General features: G+C 44.4%; 4 non-coding genes across 4 annotated transcripts; all 4 read right to left on the minus strand.

Annotated features, from left to right (window-relative positions):
- Window positions 1–16,319: 16,319 nt before the first annotated feature.
- Trnat-ugu (transfer RNA threonine (anticodon UGU)) lies at window positions 16,320–16,394 on the minus strand. The gene has a single exon. It is a non-coding gene; the product is annotated as a tRNA-Thr (tRNA).
- A 366-nt stretch (window positions 16,395–16,760) lies between these two features.
- On the minus strand, window positions 16,761–16,835 carry Trnat-ugu (transfer RNA threonine (anticodon UGU)). The gene has a single exon. It is a non-coding gene; the product is annotated as a tRNA-Thr (tRNA).
- A 366-nt stretch (window positions 16,836–17,201) lies between these two features.
- Window positions 17,202–17,276, minus strand: Trnat-ugu (transfer RNA threonine (anticodon UGU)). Its single transcript has one exon. It is a non-coding gene; the product is annotated as a tRNA-Thr (tRNA).
- Window positions 17,277–17,642: 366 nt separating this feature from the next.
- Window positions 17,643–17,717, minus strand: Trnat-ugu (transfer RNA threonine (anticodon UGU)). Its single transcript has one exon. It is a non-coding gene; the product is annotated as a tRNA-Thr (tRNA).
- Between the last annotated feature and the right edge of the window lie 2,752 nt (window positions 17,718–20,469).

Consider the following 20,469-nt stretch of genomic DNA (forward strand, 5'->3'; position numbering starts at 1 on the left):
AGTGAATATCCCTGTAATGGACTTGCCTGCACTGAATCCTGGCCTGAATCCTGCAGAAAACCTTTGGGATGTTTTGGAACGTCGCCTTCGTACCAGGCCTCATCGACCGACATAGATACCTCTCTCCATTGCAGCGCTTTGGAAAAAATGGGCTGCATTTCCCCAAGAAGTTTTGTAGCACTTGATTGAACATATGCCTGCGAGAATGGAAGCTGTCACCAAGACTAAGATTGGGTTAACACCATACTGACTTTCAGCATTACCGATGGAGGGCACCACGAACTTTTTAAAGCAGGTGTCCTGGTACTTTTGATCACATAGTGTAACATCTCTTCAGAATTTCGAAAATCGTTGAGGAAAGTGGTAACAACAAGACTATTCAGTTTGGTTTGTTGAATCTCTCAGTCTGGAGAAGTAGTATCAGACTTTCTGAAAGATATCATGCACACATCCCGAAAGTAGTAAGTCCAGATAAATACGAAAACTAACGAACAGTCAAGTCAACACCTCATGCATCCAAGTTGCTACAAGATTAATATACAGAAGAATGGAAAAGAAAATTAAGAATGTGTTAGATGATGACCAGTTTGGCCCTAGAAACGGTAAAGGCACGAAAGAAACACATCGCATTTGATAATGGAAACAAAATTTGAGAAAAATCAAGATAAATTCCTAGGATTTTTCGACTTAGGAAAGACTTCCGACAAAGTAAAATGGTTCAGAGTTCGAAACTGAAGTGATCCTTAAGGAAAGTCGGATAACGTACAATACGTACAACAACGAAGAGAGAACAATAAGAATGGAAGACGAAGAACGAATTGCGCGAATTAAAATGGATGTAAGACAGGAAAGCAGACTTTCACCCGTACTGTTCAGTCTATATACCGAAGGTGTAATGACGGTCATAAAAGAAAGGTTCGAGAGGGCGATTAACATTGAGTGTGAAAGAGTATCAGTGATAAGGTTTGATCGTGACATTGCTGTCCTCAACGAAAGTGAGGAATAATGCAGTAACTGTTGAACAGAATTAGCAATACGGATTGAGAGAAAACCGAAGAAAGACGAAAGTAGTGAGGCGTAGCAGAAATGAGACTGGCAGTTAATTTAATATGAAAACTGGATACCACGAAGTAGATAAAGTGAACGAATTCTGCTCCTTTGGAAGCAAAATAATGCATGACGTACGAAGCTGGGAGAACAGAAGAAGCACAGTATCAAAGGCAAAGAGGTCATTCCTCAAAACAGTCGTCTACTAGTAGGCCTTAGTCTGAGGAAGAAATTTTTGAGAATACAGTCTAACTTTGAATCACAGCACTGTATGGAAGGGAATCGTGGATTGTGGGAAGACCAGAGAAAAAGAGAATCGAAGCATTTCAGATATGCTAGTATAGATTGGTGTAGAAGTTAACGTGGCTCAAACGAGGAGGGTCTCTGCAGAACCGGCGAGAAGAGGAACTCGGGAGAATTACTGACAATAAGAGGGGACAGGATGACAGGACACTAGTTAAGGCATCAGGGATAACTACCATGGTACTAGAGGGAGATGTAGAGCGTAACAGCTGTAGAGGAAGACGGAGAGTGGGATACATCCAGCAAAAAATTGAGAATGTGGGGTGCAAGAGCTACTCTGAAATCAAAAGCCTGGCACGGGAGAGAAAGCAGCGGTCGGCCGCCTCACCCAAGTCAGAAGACTGACGACCACAGAAAAGAGAACAATATTTATAGATATTTGTTGTAGATTTTAGTGTATCTGAGAATTTGTCTGTATTCTGTCGTTTACGACACCACAAGAAGAATTCGTGGTGAGCAGTATCAGTCCAGCCAGAACGCCGATATGTTAAACTAACACCTTGATAAAATGTTGTTGCAGTATGCCGGAATGCTCAAATGAAATTTCGACCATTTGTGATCCCTGGATTACGAAAGCAGTACGCTACCAGACACCCTACTGAAACATGATTTGTTGATAAAATCACAGTTTTATTTTTACCGTTGTTGCCTTCACACCATTCATTTTGAACTCAAGCATTGTTTAAATGGAGGCGCACCAGTTTTTTTAGAGTAAAACGACGCCTTCAGACGGCGGTATTGTGGCACGTTGAATACCGACGTGTCTTTTCCCAAGTATTGTTATATCAATCGCAACAAATACGAGTCACTATTTACGAATTTGAAATGCATTGGCACCTTGGAAAAATATATTTTCATAATATGCAAGTTACAATACGTGTTTTACTAAGGACGGTCCTTTCGCTTCAGAAAGATGTGTGTATTCGGTTCGGCATGTGACATAGTAAGCGATCTTCCACGGCATTAGTTCACGTTTTTTCAGCAAGTTGTGGAAATACAACGAGATCTATTTTATAGATGCTTCGAAGCGTGAAATTACGGGTCATGACGTCATAAATCTCGTCCCGCTCGTTATCTACGTTCGTGTTCGTATGTCCTGTGATGACAGGTTAGCTCATCATCTCATTCACAATATATATAAATGACCCAGTAGATTGTGTCGGAAGTTCGATGCGGCTTTTGGCGGATGATGCTATAGTAGGCAGAGAAGTTGCAGCATTAGGAAATTGCAGCGAAATGCAGGAAGATCTGCAGCGGATTGGTACTTGGTGCAGAGATTGGCAACTGACCCTTAACATAGACAAATGTAATCTATTGCGAATACATAGAAAGAAGGATCCTTTATTGTATGATTATATGATAGCGGAACAAACACTGGTAGCAGTTACTTCTGTAAAATATCTGGGAGTATGCGTGCGGAACGATTTGAAGTGGAATGATCATATAAAATTAATTGTTGGTAAGGCGGGTGCCACGTTGAGATTCATTGGGAGAGTCCTTAGAAAATGTAGTCCATCAACAAAGGAGGTGGCTTACAAAACACTCGTTTCGACCTATACTTGAGTATTGCTCATCAGTGTGGGATCCGTACCAGGTCGGGTTGACAGAGGAGATAGAGAAGATCCAAAGAATAGCGGCGCGTTTCGTCACAGGGTTATTTGGTAAGCGTGATAGCGTTACGGAGAAGTTTAGCAAACTCAAGTGGCAGACTCTGCAAGAGAGGCGCTCTGCATCGCGGTGTAGCTTGCTGTCCAGGTTTCGAGAGGGTGCGTTTCTGGATGAGGTATCGAATATATTGCTTTCCCCTACTTATACCTCCCGAGGAGATCACGAATGAAAAATTAGACAGATTCGAGCGTGCACGGAGGCTTTCCGGCAGTCGTTCTTCCCGCGAACCATACGCGACTGGAACAGGAAAGGGAGGTAATGACAGTGGCACGTAAAGTGCCCTCCGTCACACACCGCTGGGTGGCTTGCGGAGTATAAATGTAGATGTAGATTTACATCTACATACAACTCCAAAAGTCACCGCTTTGTGCGTGGCGTAGGGTACCCTGTACCCCTGCTAGTCATCTCCTTTTCTGTTTCATCTGAGCGAAAGAAAACCGACTGTCTGTATGCCTCTGTACGAGTCCTGATCTATGTAATCTTTTCTTCGCGGTCCTTAAGCGAAATGTACGTTAGCGGCAGTACAGTCGCTCTACAGTCAACCTCAAATGCCGTTCTCTAAATTTTCTCAATAGTGCTCCTCGCAAAGAACGTCGCTTTCCTTCCAGTGATTCCCATTGAGTTCCCGAAGCATCTCCGTAATACTTGCGCGATGTTTGAACTTACCATTAACACATCTATCAACCTGCCACTGAATTGCTTCTGCGTCTTCCTTTTTCCAGACATATTGCGGATCCCAAGCTCTCGAACAGTACTCAAGAATAAGTCGCTTTAGCGTCCTATATGCGGTCTCTTTTACAGATGAAATACCACTTCCTAAAATTCTTCCAATAAACCGAAGTCAACCATTCGCCTTTCCTACTGCAATCCTTACATGCTCATTCCATTCCATATTGTTCTGCAACATTACGCCTGACTGTGGCAAGTAACACACTACTTATACTGTAGTCTAACATTATGGGTTTGCTTTCACTAATCACGTGTACTAACTTGCATTTTTTTAAGATTTGGAGCTAGCTACTATTCATCACAGAAATAGAAATCTCGTCTTAAGCCATCTTGTACCCTCCTACAGTCACTAAACGACAACACCTTAGCATTCAGCGTAGCACCATTAGCAAACAGCCGCAAACTGCTGCTTACCCTTCCTGCCAGATCATTGATGTAGATAGAAAATAACAGCGGTCATATCACACTGCCCTAGGGCACTCCGGACGATATTTCGCGGACAACGTACTCGGTTCTGTAACTTAAGAAGTCTTCGAGCCACTCACATACCTGGGAACCTATTCCGTATGCTAGTACTTCCGTTAATAGTCGACAGTGTAGTACCGTGTCAAACGCTCCACGGAAATTTAGGTTTATGGAATCGGACAGGGTATCATATGAGAAAAGAGCGAGCTGAGTTTCGAACCTGCGATGCTTTCTAAAATCGTATTGATTCGTGGGGAGAAGCTTTTTGGTCTCTAGGAAATTTATTATATTCGAACTCATAATATGTTCTAGAGTTCTGCAGCAAACTGATTTTAAGGATATTAGTCTATAACTTTACCGGTCCGTCCATTTGTCCTTCTTATTTACAGGAGCCACCTGCGCTTTTTTCAGGTCGCTTGGGAGTCAGTGGCAGGCGAGAAATCAGTGAGAAATCGTAGCTACGTTTGGGGCCAATGCCATAGAGTATATTTTGTAAAATTTAACTGGGATTCCATCAGGACCTGGCGACTTATTTGCTTTCAACTTTTACAATTGTTTTTCTACACCAGTGATGATTACTGCTATGTCCTCCTTACAGGAGGCTGTGCCACGGTCAAACGGTATGTTTGTACGATTCTCCTGCGTGAACGATTTCTTAATTGCGAAACTTAAAATTTCGGCTTTACTTTTGCTACTGCCACGCCAGACTGGTCAACGAGTGACTTGACAGAACTCATAGACCCACTTAGCAATTTTACGTAGGACCAGAATTTTCCTGGGTTCTCGGCAAGATCTGTTGCTAAGGTGTGACGGTGATAGCTGTTGTAAGATTCGTGCATCGATCTTTTTACAAACGCACCCATCCAGTCACTAGTGTGCTGCTGTGTAGTTGACTGTTACTGATAATTTTTTTTCCATCCAGAGTAAATATAAGGTTAAACGTAGCGCATAATCGTATGCATTAACTGCAGGGATCGTAATTTGCATTTAAGCTTCCCTGAAAAACTAAAAAAAAAAAAGAAAGGTGTGTACCCGCATCTGGGCCTCTAAACTTTACGTGATAAACTCACATATATTCTACAAGTTATATAAATTCGTTGACTGTGCCGAGTAATTGAATATTTCGCAATAATTTATAAATACTAGAAGTTGGCAGTTTGGTGTTAATTGGGCTTAACCATCCTTGCGCCTAGGCGAACAGAGAAAGCTCGCGATCGACTGGAGGTTAAACGTACTTCAAATATTCAATAGACACTCTCACGGTATGATTATTAACGCTGACGCAACGCACATTCTCGCATGGATGCGCTGCCAACGGAGTAATTGCAGCGTTCGCGCCGGGGAAGGCGTCCCGGGGAATGCTGCCCGCCTACGCGTAAGACTGTGTCGTCGTCGTCAACGTGTGTGTGACCTGCGACCGCACGGGACAGGACAGGTCTGCGGAGTTCCCAGGTCAGCGGGGAGTGACCTCGGCACACTTGGCTGAGCGCGGATGAGTGCAGACGCGCTACTTTGCGTGGGCAGGCAGTCTTTATGGGAAGGGTATTATTGCGTCTACGTGTCGCGGCCTTTGCAGTTTTTCTTTGACCTAGGAAAGTAGAAAAGCCGTGCGTGTGTGCGAATGGTGTCACAACAGCTCTCTGTGACCTGCAGCAGTAGAACAGGTCTCCGCTTTTTCATCGTCAAAGGAGAGGTTAACACGAATTGTCTTCAGAAGAGACTACACTTTTGTCATAACGACCGCCTTGCGACAGCTGATGTACAAATTCTACTCCAACGTCATTTGAGTGATGTGGTGTGCTCACTGAGTAGTAAATCGCTTAAAACAAAGAAAACGAAATTAAAAATGGTTTGAAGGAAGGAGAATACTGACTTGCTTAAAACGGAAACCAAGGGACGACGAGGTAGAAGATGCCATCCCAGCTAGAAAACAATACTCTACCTCGTTTTGTAAATAAAGTCGCCTTTTCTTCTTGAAGCCGGCCACGGTGGTTTCGCGGTTAAGGCGCTCAGTCCGGAACCGCGCGACTGCTACGGTCGCAGGTTCGAATCCTGCCTCGGGCAAGGATGTGTGTGATGTCCTTAGGTTAGTTAGGTTTAAGTAGTTATAAGTTCTAGGGGACTGATGACCACAGATGTTAAGTCCCATAGTGCTCAGAGCCATTTGACCCATTTTTTTTTTTTTCTTATTGAAAATGGTTCAAATGGCTCTAAGCACTATGGACTTAACATCTGGGGTCATCAGTCCCCTAGACTTAGAACTACTTAAACATAACTAACCTAAGGACATCACACACATCCATGCCCGAGGCAGGATTCGAACCTGCGACAGTAGCAGCAGCGCGGACCCAGACTGAAACGCCTAGAACCGCTCAGCCACAGCGGCCGGGTTCCTTGTTGCAACTTAAACTATTTTGCCCACGCGCGTTTCCCCTTTTTCTCGCTCTAAGGTATCTTCAGTGCGCTGCATGAGTTCGTAGCGTTTATGTTTTGCATGTTAGTATTCCGGTTGCTATGTGTTCATCTGTCGAGTGTCACAGTTTAATTTGTAGTTCACTGTTGCTATTTGAGCTCACATATCGTCATTTTGTCATTTGGATATAGTGAGTGGAGCTATAGACGCTAGAAAAAATGGAGTGACAAGTGAACGAATCGGGACATTTTCGACATTCTCTTCTGTTTGAGTTTAACAGATAAGTGAAAGCAACAGAGGCAACCAGAAACAATTGCGCCGTGTGTGGTGATAATGCCACTGGACAGAACACGGCAACAAAATGGTTTTCTCGTTTTAAGGTGGGTGGCTTTGTCGTTAGTACTCTTCACGTTCAGGAAGATCTTCGGGTTTTGATGAAGATCATTTAAACGCATTAATCAACAGTGATGGGCTTAAGTGTACTCGAGAACTGTCAGATGTGATAACAGTGATCATTCTGCCAAAGTGCGACATTTACATGCGATGGGAAGGTTCAAAAATTGGATGAAGGGGCGCCACATACTCTAAGCCAAAATCACAAAAATCTGCGAGTGGTCATATGTGAATCTCTGCTTTCCTCGTCATCAACTGGCTTATAAATACGAGGCGTGTTTTTTAAGTAAGTAACGTTTTGAAATTTAAAAAAGACGTGCTAAGGTATCTCAATAATTTTATTTTTTCATGAAAGCCTGTACCTTAATCTGACGCCATTACAGTCCGATTATTCCTTGTTTGCGTTGTGTACTCAGTGTTTAAGATGCCTCCGATAATCATGAGTCTCGCCAACTGTGAAGTGCGGGCTGTTGTAAGATTTCTTAGTGCTAAAGGCCTAAAAGTGATCGATATTCATAGTGAGATCTGTGCATTTTACGGAGAAAACATTATGAGTGATGGAATGGAAAGAAAGTGGGTGAGAGCATTTAAAGATGGCCGCACAAATGTGTATGATGGTCAACGGAGTGGGCGTCCTTCGGACGTTAATGAAAGTTTGGTGCAGGAAGTGGACAATAAGGTGAGAGAAAACGGACGCTTTACGATTTCCTCCTTGCGGGATGAATTTCCTAATGTTTCTCGTAGTGTTTTGTATGGCATTGTGACCGAGCACTTGAATTACCGAAAATTGTGCGCACGTTGGGTACCGACAATGCTGACGGCTGTGCACAAAACCAAACGTTTAGACCACAACGACGGTGATGATTTCTTAAGCCAAATAGTTACGGGCGATGAAACATGGGTGGCCTACGTCACACCAGAATCAAAGCAACAGTCCATGGAAGTTGAGCAAGGGCATCGTTTTGCTGCAAGACAATGCCCGTCAGCATGTGGAGAATCAGACCAAAGATCTCATCACATCCTTTCGATGGCAAACTCTAGATCAGGGATTCCCAACCTTTTCAGCTGGCGGACCCCTTCTTCAGTCGAAAATTCGTGGCGGACCCCTAGTCAGTCAAGAGCACAGTAACTTTAAATTTCAGAGCGAAACCCATCGGAACTGAAAGCTTCTTAATGCAAGTGCCATGTTCCCAATGACCCCCCGCCCCCGAAGTATCAATAGTCTTTGGTTTAGAGATGAATGAAAACAACTTGAAATTAACGATCCAATTTGATTCCCACTGTATCCAGACACTTACTAGTGGGTTTACTCCCTTTGTTCAACACACTATCGCCTAATTAAAATTACTTGGTAATTGAAATTTCACACGATGGAGCTGTCTTCCTCGAAGAGCAATCAATGTCACGTCCAAACTGTTCGCTGTTGACAAGCTGCCGCTTATTGTCTGTTCACTTCCACTATTTGGCTGCTGTTGTGTAAGGAGGATGCATATTTCGTAACAGTCGTGTGTGTGTGTGTGTGTGTGTGTGTGTGTGTGTGTGGTTTTTCGTGAAATCCGAAGAAAAATGTTCAAATGTATGTAAAGTCTTCCTTTGGTCGTCCTCCCTCCACATTCATTTCAACTGGAAACTTCCCTTATTGTGAAGGCGATGGAGAAACTGCACCCTTCTTCAATGATCCTGACTTCAACCACCGACCCATGTTAGAAGTAATAAACTGGTCAAAAATCGACTTATGAAATAGGTAGCGCGCTGAAAAAGCAAGTTTAACATTTAATGATGCCTGGGGCGGCATACGTGCCAGCGAGCGCTGTGATTGGTCGACAAAGCTCGCTCCGCGCATGCGTAAAAGGTTTCAGCGCATCTAGCGCCGTGAACCGGCAGACAAACGACCCCCGTATTGTTGCTAAACAGTCGACCAGAGAAGCCGCATTCTCTGGCATTAAACTGTGTATACGTTCTCACTTAGGAACCGCAAAGGCTGCTTGCGGATACGACCTGAAGTAAAAGTACACATATTTTTCACACGAAAAAAAAAAATAGTGAAGAATTTGATTTTCACATTTTTATTCAATAATTTTACTCATTATTTTACACGATTTGGTGAAAGGTGGCCGCGGACCTCCTAGAAAGAGCCGACGGACCCCTAAGGGGTCCGCGGACCACAGGTTGGGAAGCCCTGCTCTAGATCATCCTCCGTACAGCCCCGATCTTGCGCCTAGTGACTACCATCTGTTCCTGCACCTGAAGAAACACCTGGGCGGTCAGCGTCTTCAAGACGATGACGAAGTCAAAACAGTGGTGATGCAGTGGTTAACAAGTCAGGCGGCAGACTTCTATGAGGAGGGTATTCAGAAACTGGTACAACGTTATGACAAGTGCCTCAGTATTGACGGAAATTATGTAGAAAAGTAGATTAAAGTACAGGCATTCATGTAAAAATAAAATTATTGAGATATATTAGCAAGTCTTTTTTTAAATTTCAAAGCGGTTCCTAGTTTAAAAACCACGCCTCGTAACAGCAACCATTACTAGCCAGTATCGTTATAGGAGACGATAAATGGTGTATTTATGCTACCGTAAGAAAAAGAGAGGAATGGTTGAGCCCAAGCAAAGCAGCAGCTCTCCGTACAAAGACCTGCGCACATACACAAAAGATAATGTTACGCCTCTGGCGGAACAGCGACGGTCTGGTGTACTGCGAATTGTTTCCCCAAGGTGTAAGTATCGCTGCTGACATTTATTGTCAACAGCTGAGACGCCCGGCAGAGACAATCCAGCAACGACTAGAACGACCGCGTGAAGTGATGCTACTCCATCATAACGCCCGCCCGCATTCTGCTAGACTGACAACAAACACTATTCAGTAGCGGGATTGGCATGTCATTCCGCACTCACCTAATCTTGCGCCCTCAGATTTTCACCTTCTCCGTTTTCTATGGAACAACCTTCAAAAAACTTCCTTTCCGGGTGAAAATGCGCTCTGAAATTGGCTCGACGAGTTCTCCGCCTCAAAATCACGTGATTTCAACAGTCGCGGAATCGAAAAGCTGCACCAGCGTTGGCAGACTGTTCTCAATAGCGAAGGAGAATATATTATTGATGATTAAAGTCACTGTTTTGTGTATCTGTTGTGTTTATTCGTCTTATCGAAAAATGCTACGATCTTATGCACCAACGCATTACAGAAGACGGCCGAAGGTAGCAACACAAGCGAGGAAAGATTTTCGCAACAAATAATCTCCACTCCAGAAGCTGTTTGTGGGAAGCGTATTACTGTATTTCCTAGAAGCTGCCTTTAGAATTTTCTGTGTGTAAGGGAACTAGAAAGAGCGTGGGCGCGTGCCAGTTGTGTTACTGAAACTGTGACTTGTGACATTAGAACAAATCTGTGCTGTTCCAAGGTCGAAGGAGAAGTTAACACACATTGTCTTCAGAAAGGATCACACAATTCGCGATCGCGTAACGATCGTTATCGATACACAGCAAGAAGGATGGAACTACTGGAAAAGTGTGCATACTCAGCACAAAATTACGGTTAGCGATAAACAAAACGAAGACAAAAGTATCTTGAAATATGAAGAATATTGCTTGCTTAAAACTAAAACCACTTAGAAGCTGTCATTCCACTTGTAAAACAAGACTACCAAAGGAAGTAAGACGATCAGAGCATGTCAGTGTATGTGAAGAAAGAGTCCTTCATCCAAAGAGCTCCAATTGCACCAGAAATTGACAGGGAATAGAGAGAAAAAATCATTAACCTCTGCGTCTATATCCCAGGATCAAATGGAAATTAAGAAGGAAGGTAAAAACAGAAAATATGGATCTAGAATTATTTGATTCAATGAAATGTGTACAAAGCCAGACCAACAGGTATTACATGCATTGACCAAAAAACGATAGTTCATTGAGAATGGCTAGTTCCTAGCTGAAATCTAGATCTGCCAATAAAAATTCCAAAGGACGACTGATAGCTGAAATCTGTTATTTACAAATTATTTAATTGATATACAACAAAGTAAGTGGGAAGTAAAGTGCAAAATGAAAGAAAAAGAATTTTTTTTATATTTTCAGCCTTAGATCACACAGACGGCACCGTAACTGCTTTCGACCTGTAAACAAATAATCATTGGGCAGTTCTTGTCAGTTTGTGCCTCGCCATACGTGAGAGAGCGTACAGATTTCCAGAAAGTGAAACTCAAACTAATGAAAGTAACTTGATGCTTATAGCTTACTAAGAATCGAATTCGTTTCTGATACTATCTATATAACCCGAGGCTAGGAAATATAGTAAAGAATACGTATCGTTTCAAAGGCGATCGCTTTCTTCCTCTAGGGTAGCATACCTAGTCTATGCTTGAAATATAAGATAAAGTGTTGCCGACGTGCGAGGGGAAAGAATAATCGGCTCGTATGAAGAGTTTTCTGTGGAAGGAAAGGGTAGGAAGACCAGTTTAGCGAGATTTATCGTCACTCGTATCAAAACAATAAATGTCCATCTTTTCGCCTATTTATGTGCATCATATTTGCTTATATTACTCGTCAATTGTCGGAATTAGCACAAAGGGTGGTTTACTTGCAGATCTTTTGCCCAATCCAAACCCATTTTCTGATGGTCCTGTATCCAAAGGCGTGGTCCACAAACAGACTCTGAGAACTACTAACAACATAAATCGAGACATAAACCAGCGGACCTAAGTCATTTCCTTGAACAAACCCCAGCACAACATACATGTCAGAAGGGCGTATTCTACAGCTCTGATATCGTTAAGAAGGGAGTGCTAACTGTCCTTGAGCCGCACGGGATTAGCCGATCCTCCAATTGATCCACCAGTATGGACGTCTTTCTGGTAGCATTCTTAATGTCAGGAAATCGACTATGATGCACATTGGGCGCGGCCTCCCGGCTATGGTGCCGACCCCACTCCCAGTCAGTACCAGTACCACCCTTTGTTACTTGAGTATCGAATTTACGAGCTTCGCACACCGCACAGTGGCCCTCGCTTACCGGCGGGTTTTGCAGTCGATTCGGCACCATGCCCGCGGTCAAGTGCACCGTAACTTAAACCAACTCCAACGTGTGTCCTATGTCAACATGTATGTCGCCCCTAAACTGGTACACGTCGCCCAGATCCTCCCAATGCCGTTACTCCTTGGCAGCCGCATCCAATCAGCCTTTGGATATTTCGTGTCAGCAGGGGCACTTTTCAAAGTCCGCTACAACACTCTAACACTGCCTCCAGCAAAAGGTGGCATCGGACTCGTCAACGTGCGGGCACGATCTTCTGCACTCTTTGTCCATACTATGTTGCGGCACTGGCAGGGGCCGGTCCCGTCCTTAACACGCAGTCTCTTAGATATCCTCCGACCAGCTTCTCTCCATCCACCGCTCAATGTGGCACCTATATCTCCATTATTGTACCACGTCGCCAATTGTTTTATAGAACTCAGCTACGTTCGGGCCGATCTTCCAGTCACCCGTCCTCCCTGTACAAAAGATTCTTATCGTTTGTTTATGCTGTCCAACCCTTGCGACCCCATGGTGCTATAGCACCCTGACATTAACTGGCGAACGGTTTGGGGGTGTATGCATGCACCCTTTTTACCAACGTCTGTGTCTGCACTCTGGTATGTTTTAGTCTACGGTAAATTCCCGACTAATAGTCGACTGTATCGCATAGGACTGGCCACCTCCCCACTCTGCCCTGACTGTCAGCTCGAAGTCACCGACGAACGCCGTCTTAACGTGCCCCCTGAAACAAAACGTATGGCTCCGCATCCAACGAATCGTGGGCTTTTACCTCCGTGCCCCGCCAACGACGGTAACTCCGGATTTCTTGTTGTTGCCCCAGACGTTTCACTACCTTCTTGCTAAGCACCATGCCCTAATCTGGTTTCGAGGACAGGCTTTAGAATACCTCTTTCAGAGTGGTCTGCATACAGTCCTTGACTACTGGTACAAAGCTGTGACCGCACATAGCACCTTCACCTGAAAACCATCTTACCGACAAACTTTTGCCGGTTATCTCCGCAGCGTCTTCCTTGACCCCCCTCAAAGTTGGGGTGTGCCATGCATACCTGTCACATGAGGCAACACCCTTATCCACGTTCTCATGCATCGGAAAAAAAAGCGGTCTAAGGCGCTGCAGTCATGGACTGTGCGACTGGTCCCGGCGGAGGTTCGAGTCCTCCCTCGGGCATGGGTGTGTGTGTGTTTGTCCTTAGGATAATTTAGGTTCAGTAGTGTGTAAGCTTAGGGACTGATGACCTTAGCAGTTAGGTCCCATAAGATTTCACACACATTTGAACATTTTTTTAACTCTCCTTGACAAGACAGAGGAAATGAAGTGGCCATAGGTATACTGAATGAGACATTCCTGCATTTACCTCAAGCGATTTAAAATAAAAAGATTAAAAAAGACTGTAAACTCAAAATTTGGGTGGCCGGATGGCAATTTGAACCTCGCTCTTCTCAGGAAACAGGATGTGTCTGAGAGCCTCTGTGACCACAAGAAACAACTCGTTTACTGCGAGTGTCTATTCAAGCCTGCAAAACGACCGGCCATTAGTGGGAAGACATTTCTAGCATTTAATGATGTGTTAACGCACGAGTAGAAACATATATTTAACCATCTAGACAGTGGGAAAATAATTTTTTCCGTTGGGTTAAAATTGTAAATCATATTTTTTTGTGTCGGGAATGGACTGGCCTTCTCAGAATCGTGATTCTGCTGTTATTGAGGAAATAAAATTATTTTAATATCGCTGCGTAACGAGTTCGTAGCGAGCCGGCAACAAGTACGTGCACACACAAAAAATATGTAAAAGCAGAGTATGAAAAAATGAGTAATGAAAGTGAATGTTCAAGGAGTACAAGTTCGTGTTAATAAGGTATGAAACAGAGTTACCTCATATCTCAAGTGTTTAATACGTTTGTCGAAGAAATTTGAAGGAACAAAGAAAGTTTCATAAGACGGATAGAAAGGACAGAGGAAAATTAACACTTCGTAGACGACCTAGCGCTTCTGTCTGAAAACAAGCAACGCTGAAACGATGCGCGGAGTGGTCTTGACTGCACATTTAACACAGAATATAACTTGAGAGTAAAACTGAGACCCAGGCGTTGAGGAGTAGTTGAAAAAGAAATAGCATTATGCTTAGCATCACAATCGGTAACGGTATAGTACTTTGATCGGTGAGACAATGCTACTAGATCAAGGAAGAGTGAGGTGTAAAAGGAACAGGGACTAGAAATAACGGAAGAGGGGAGGAGTTGCAAACTGTTACTAGAAGGAAACGTAAGTCACTGAGAAATTTACAAAGGCATCGAGTAAAATTTATATTTCCACTAGATGCAGATAACCGTCTGGTCAAAAGCATCCAGACACCGTTAGTGGACATTAACATGGGCTGCGTCCATCCTTCATCTTTATCACGGCTTGAACTCTGTCGGGGACTGTTTCAGTGACGTATCTGAATATCTGTGAGGGAGTGGCAGCCCATTCTTCCCCAAATGCTGAAATCAGAGAAAGAAGTAATAATAGATGCTGCGGTCTGGAGTGAAGTTAACATTCTGACTCATACCAAAGGGGTTCCATGGGGTTCAATTTGGGACTCTGGGTGGGCCAGTTCATTTCAGGAAACTTACCATCCACAAACCATTGCCTCACAGATGCTATTTTATGACAGAGAGTGTTGTCATGATGAACTGCTCCTCTACGGTACTCAGAACACAATGCTACAAAATGTATTCATACGAAGTGTGACAATAAAGTAATGAGACTGACGTGGAAAAAAATGTTGCTTACCGTTTAAGTCCAGTTTAGTCTTGTCTTCTTCAAAATAGTTCCTTTCTGATTGAACACACTTTTTCCAGCGCTTCTGCCATTGATCGTAACATTTCTGGAACCCATCTTCTGTAATATCCTCCAAGACATTCGTAACAGCTTTTTGGACATCTTGACCGCCGTTTGACTCTTGGAAATAGAAAAAAGTCGAACAGAGCGATATCTGGGGAATAAGGTGGCTGTGGTAGTACTGAAATTTGTTTTGAGGTTAAATATTGCTGTACTGACAGAACACTATGGGGACCATTTTTGCACAAATCTTCCTCATACCAAGATCTTCAGTTATTATTAGACGAACCGTTTTTCGATTGATGTTCAGTTCTTCTGCAATCATTTTCACGCATAATCTTCGATCCTATCGTATGAGTTCACGCACCCTGGCCAAGTTGACATCCGTCCATGAGATTGATGGTCGTCCACTGCCGTCTTCATCTTCAACATTCGTTCTGCAATCACTAAACATTTTATGCCAACGGAAAACTTGAGCTATTCAAATAACCTCCTCTCCAAAAGCCTTCTAAAGCCTATTGTAAGTTGTCGTCGCGTTTTCACCCAATTTAACACAAAAAGAAATGGCATACCAATGCGGAATATTATGCAGTTCCATTTCCGTGAGGAGAGACATAAACACATGTTAACTTATTACAGCACAACTCACGACTGAGCAGCTGCATCGATGTGCCGCTTGGACTAGAAGCAGCTTATAGACCAAGGTCAAAGATATTGTGCCTACGCAAGCCTGCAGGGTTGCCACATCTTGCAAAGAAAATCAGTCTCATTACTTTACCGTCGCACCTCGTGTTTTTCCACATTTTCTCCGCATTTTCTTGAGCCCAATAAGGGGACTCCACCCCAACCATAAAAACAGCCCCATACTGTAACACCACCCCCTACATACCTCAATGTTGGCATAAACATGATGCCACGTAAAATTCTCTAGGCGTTCCCCAAACCCAAACCCTTTCATCAGGTTGCCGCAATGTACAGAGTGCTTCTTGAATACAGATCACTCGTTCCTAGTCCTCCCCCGCCCATTGGAGATGCTGTTTCCGTACCCCAAGCGTCGCTTAGCATTGATTACCGACATATATGGCACACGGAGAGTTGACTACTCGACCCCCTTAGCACCGTCATTGTGCTGGCTGGACTGCTGGTAGCGCCTTGGAATTCACGAGTGATGCCTTCTGCTGATTTCATGCGATTTTGTTACAGCCACTGTTTGCAATGCTTGACAGTTCCTGTAAATGATTTCTGGCTGATCGTTGCTGAGCTGTGGTTGTTCCTTCACATTTCCACTTCACATTCTAACTATATATGACGGTAGTATCTGTTCCCGAAAGAACAGTTACCGTCGATGACCATGCAGCTTTGCTAGAAATGAAATGATAATTAAATTGACACCCTAGCTGCAAGCAGGCGTTGATACACTTCATTGGGGACATGCTGAAAATGTGTGCCCCGACCGGGACTCGAACCCGGGATCACCTGCTTACATGGCAGACGCTCTATCCATCTGAGCCACCGCGGGCACAGAGGATAGTGCGTCTGCAGGGACTTATCCCTTGCACGCCCCCCGTGAGATCCACATTCCCAACATGTCCACAACACTACATTCGTAGTGCGCCTAATAGATGTTTGCCCATCATACTCATTACTCGTGGCAGATTAATCTACCAAGTCCCGTACGAGTTCGGGCATAGCGTGTGCGTTCGCACAAGAAGGTCAAAGGCCGGGAACCCATATTTTTAACTATATATGACGGTAGTATCTGTTCCCGAAAGAACAGTTACCGTCGATGACCATGCAGCTTTGCTAGAAATGAAATGATAATTAAATTGACACCCTAGCTGCAAGCAGGCGTTGATACACTTCATTGGGGACATGCTGAAAATGTGTGCCCCGACCGGGACTCGAACCCGGGATCTCCTGCTTACATGGCAGACGCTCTATCCATCTGAGCCACCGCGGGCACAGAGGATAGTGCGTCTGCAGGGACTTATCCCTTGCACGCCCCCCGTGAGATCCACATTCCCAACATGTCCACAACACTACATTCGTAGTGCGCCTAATAGATGTTTGCCCATCATACTCATTACTCGTGGCAGATTAATCTATCAAGTCCCGTACGAGTTCGGGCATAGCGTGTGCGTTCGCACAAGAAGGTCAAAGGCCGGGAACCCATATTTTTAACTATATATGACGGTAGTATCTGTTCCCGAAAGAACAGTTACCGTCGATGACCATGCAGCTTTGCTAGAAATGAAATGATAATTAAATTGACACCCTAGCTGCAAGCAGGCGTTGATACACTTCATTGGGGACATGCTGAAAATGTGTGCCCCGACCGGGACTCGAACCCGGGATCTCCTGCTTACATGGCAGACGCTCTATCCATCTGAGCCACCGCGGGCACAGAGGATAGTGCGTCTGCAGGGACTTATCCCTTGCACGCCCCCCGTGAGATCCACATTCCCAACATGTCCACAACACTACATTCGTAGTGCGCCTAATAGATGTTTGCCCATCATACTCATTACTCGTGGCAGATTAATCTATCAAGTCCCGTACGAGTTCGGGCATAGCGTGTGCGTTCGCACAAGAAGGTCAAAGGCCGGGAACCCATATTTTTAACTATATATGACGGTAGTATCTGTTCCCGAAAGAACAGTTACCGTCGATGACCATGCAGCTTTGCTAGAAATGAAATGATAATTAAATTGACACCCTAGCTGCAAGCAGGCGTTGATACACTTCATTGGGGACATGCTGAAAATGTGTGCCCCGACCGGGACTCGAACCCGGGATCTCCTGCTTACATGGCAGACGCTCTATCCATCTGAGCCACCGCGGGCACAGAGGATAGTGCGTCTGCAGGGACTTATCCCTTGCACGCCCCCCGTGAGCTCCAACGCCTGCTTGCAGCTAGGGTGTCAATTTAATTATCATTTCATTTCTAGCAAAGCTGCATGGTCATCGACGGTAACTGTTCTTTCGGGAACAGATACTACCGTCATATATAGTTAAAAATATGGGTTCCCGGCCTTTGACCTTCTTGTGCGAACGCACACGCTATGCCCGAACTCGTACGGGACTTGATAGATTAATCTGCCACGAGTAATGAGTATGATGGGCAAACATCTATTAGGCGCACTACGAATGTAGTGGTGTGGACATGTTGGGAATGTGGATCTCACGGGGGGCGTGCAAGGGATAAGTCCCTGCAGACGCACTATCCTCTGTGCCCGCGGTGGCTCAGATGGATAGAGCGTCTGCCATGTAAGCAGGAGATCCCTGGTTCGAGTCCCGGTCGGGGCACATTTTTTCAGCATGTCCTCATTGAAGTGTATCAACGCCTGCTTGCAGCTAGGGTGTCAATTTAATTTTCATTTCACTTCACATTTTCATCAGCAGTAATCGAGTTAGGCATCTTTAGAAAGGCTGAAATATTTCTGATTTATTTGTTACTCAGATGACATCCAATGATTATTCCAAGCTCGATACCACTGAGCTCTTCTCAGCTGTTGTTGCTTCTCTATTGACAGGACAAAATATTGTGTACTGCTTCGTACACAAGGGTAAGGAGAGAGGGGGGTGGGGGGGGGGGGCGGCTACAGACTGGTGCAGCAGCTGTCATCATAGAGGAGCTGGACAGGAGCAGAAATGATTAGCGAACACGCAAATACAGTAGACAGAAGTCTTACTTAACTTATATTTATCTCCAAGTGTTTCAAAGAAAATTTACAAAAGGACAAACAGCAATAAAGTCTAGCTATTACAATAAGTAAACTAAAGAGCGTCATGCAGTGTGAGACTCCCGCTACTAATGCACGAGCGATTTGTTGAAGGCTGAGTAAGACTGAAGACTGTAGAAGACTGTGACTGAGACTGGTTGTCTAGCTGCTGCCGGCCATCCTACATAGTGTAGGTGGACGACGATCGTAGTCGGAGCCGCTGAAGGTGTGGCGCAGCGGGCGCGCATCATGGGATCCGCTAGGACCCAGCACTACCACAATCGGCATCTATCGGAAACGTGCGTTTCCGTTGCCAACAATGGGACACTGGTGAGGGTGGTATTGACCTGTGATACCACCCAAAACTCACCATCTAATATTATGTTGATGGGTCTGACCCCTGTTAAATAAAGTTCTGAGGTCTACATTTGACACGAATGTTTGGATACTTTTGATGAGATAGTGTATTTCAGAGAAGCCATAATGGCTGTTCTTGGAAAAATCGTGACAATGAAATAGTCGGAAGCCTTGTAATAAAATGTGACTACTATCTTTTCAATAGCTTGTTACCGTTGACAATGTAGAAATGAAAGTTATCAGGAAATGTGTGTGTTGATATGACAGTGTAAACAACATGTGGGAGTTCATTCGTTGTGATGTCATATACAAAACAAAAAGTAAAATTCCCAGGTACTAGTTTCTGGTATGTTAATGTTGCAACGAAGGTCCTCGCCAAATAAGTGAAGTCCTCATCATGAAGTTGTAACTTCAAGATGTACATTGGAGAAGGTAGACTTAATTGAAAATTTGGTAGACAAATGCTACTATCAAGTTTTCCAACCGAAGTACGAGGGGCGTTTAGTAAGTAATCCGACACAGTCTTTCCCTGAAATCAGGTTTGTTTTATTCAGGATTACAATATACTATATTATTCCCTACGCTTTTACCCACGTCTTGCTGCTTCAATGACCTTCCCATTATCCACGTACTGCTCCCCGTGGATTACACCCTTCATTGGGCCAAACAGATGGAAGTTGGAAGGTGCAAGACCCGGACTGTAGGACGGATGAGGAAGAACAGTCCAGTGAAGTTTTGTGAGCTCCTCTTGAGTGCACAGACTTGTTTGCGGCCTTACATTGTTAGGGGGAAGGGGAAACTCGTTTTGGTTTTTGCGGCGACGGACACCCTGAAGTCGTTTCCCCAATTTCCTGAGGGTAGCACATTGCAGCAGTCACAGCTGTGTGTGGCCAGCCGGCACATGTGAGATCGGATAGGTTTACGCGACCTTAAAAAATGGTTCAAATGGATCTGAGCACTATGAGACTTAACATCTGAGGTCATCAGTCCCCTTGACTTAGAACTATTTAAACCTGACTCACTGAAGGACATCACACATATCCATGCCCGAGGCAGGATTCGAACCTGCGACCGTAGCAGCAGCGCAGTTCCGGACTGAAGCGCCTAGAACCGCTCAGCCACAGCGGCCGGCTACGCGACTTTATTGCGATGGTGACAGACGCCTCGCCCAATGACTCACCGTGCTTTTGTTCACTGTCAGGTCCACACCTTATGAACATCTACGGTTCTTTGGTTTTCCTCAAAAAGAAAAAGAGAAATCGCCCTGAGTGACGGCTCTCTGCTTGGAAAGCACCTCCATTGGAGATGCAATTTTGAAGGCTGCAAGGCTACGCACTATCTACAGTTCATGAAACTACACGGGCTGAAGCGGGAATATTCCATGATGTCGCACGACAAATTCCGATTTCTTTCGTAACAAAATTGGGCGAGAGAAAAGTGTTGCATTACTTATTGAGCGCCCATTATTTTCAGAAACAGAAAAACGAGCCAAATCTCTGCCACCACTGCACTAGGA

Source organism: Schistocerca serialis, chromosome 6 (assembly GCF_023864345.2).
Source record: "Schistocerca serialis cubense isolate TAMUIC-IGC-003099 chromosome 6, iqSchSeri2.2, whole genome shotgun sequence".
NCBI lineage: Eukaryota > Metazoa > Arthropoda > Insecta > Orthoptera > Acrididae > Schistocerca > Schistocerca serialis.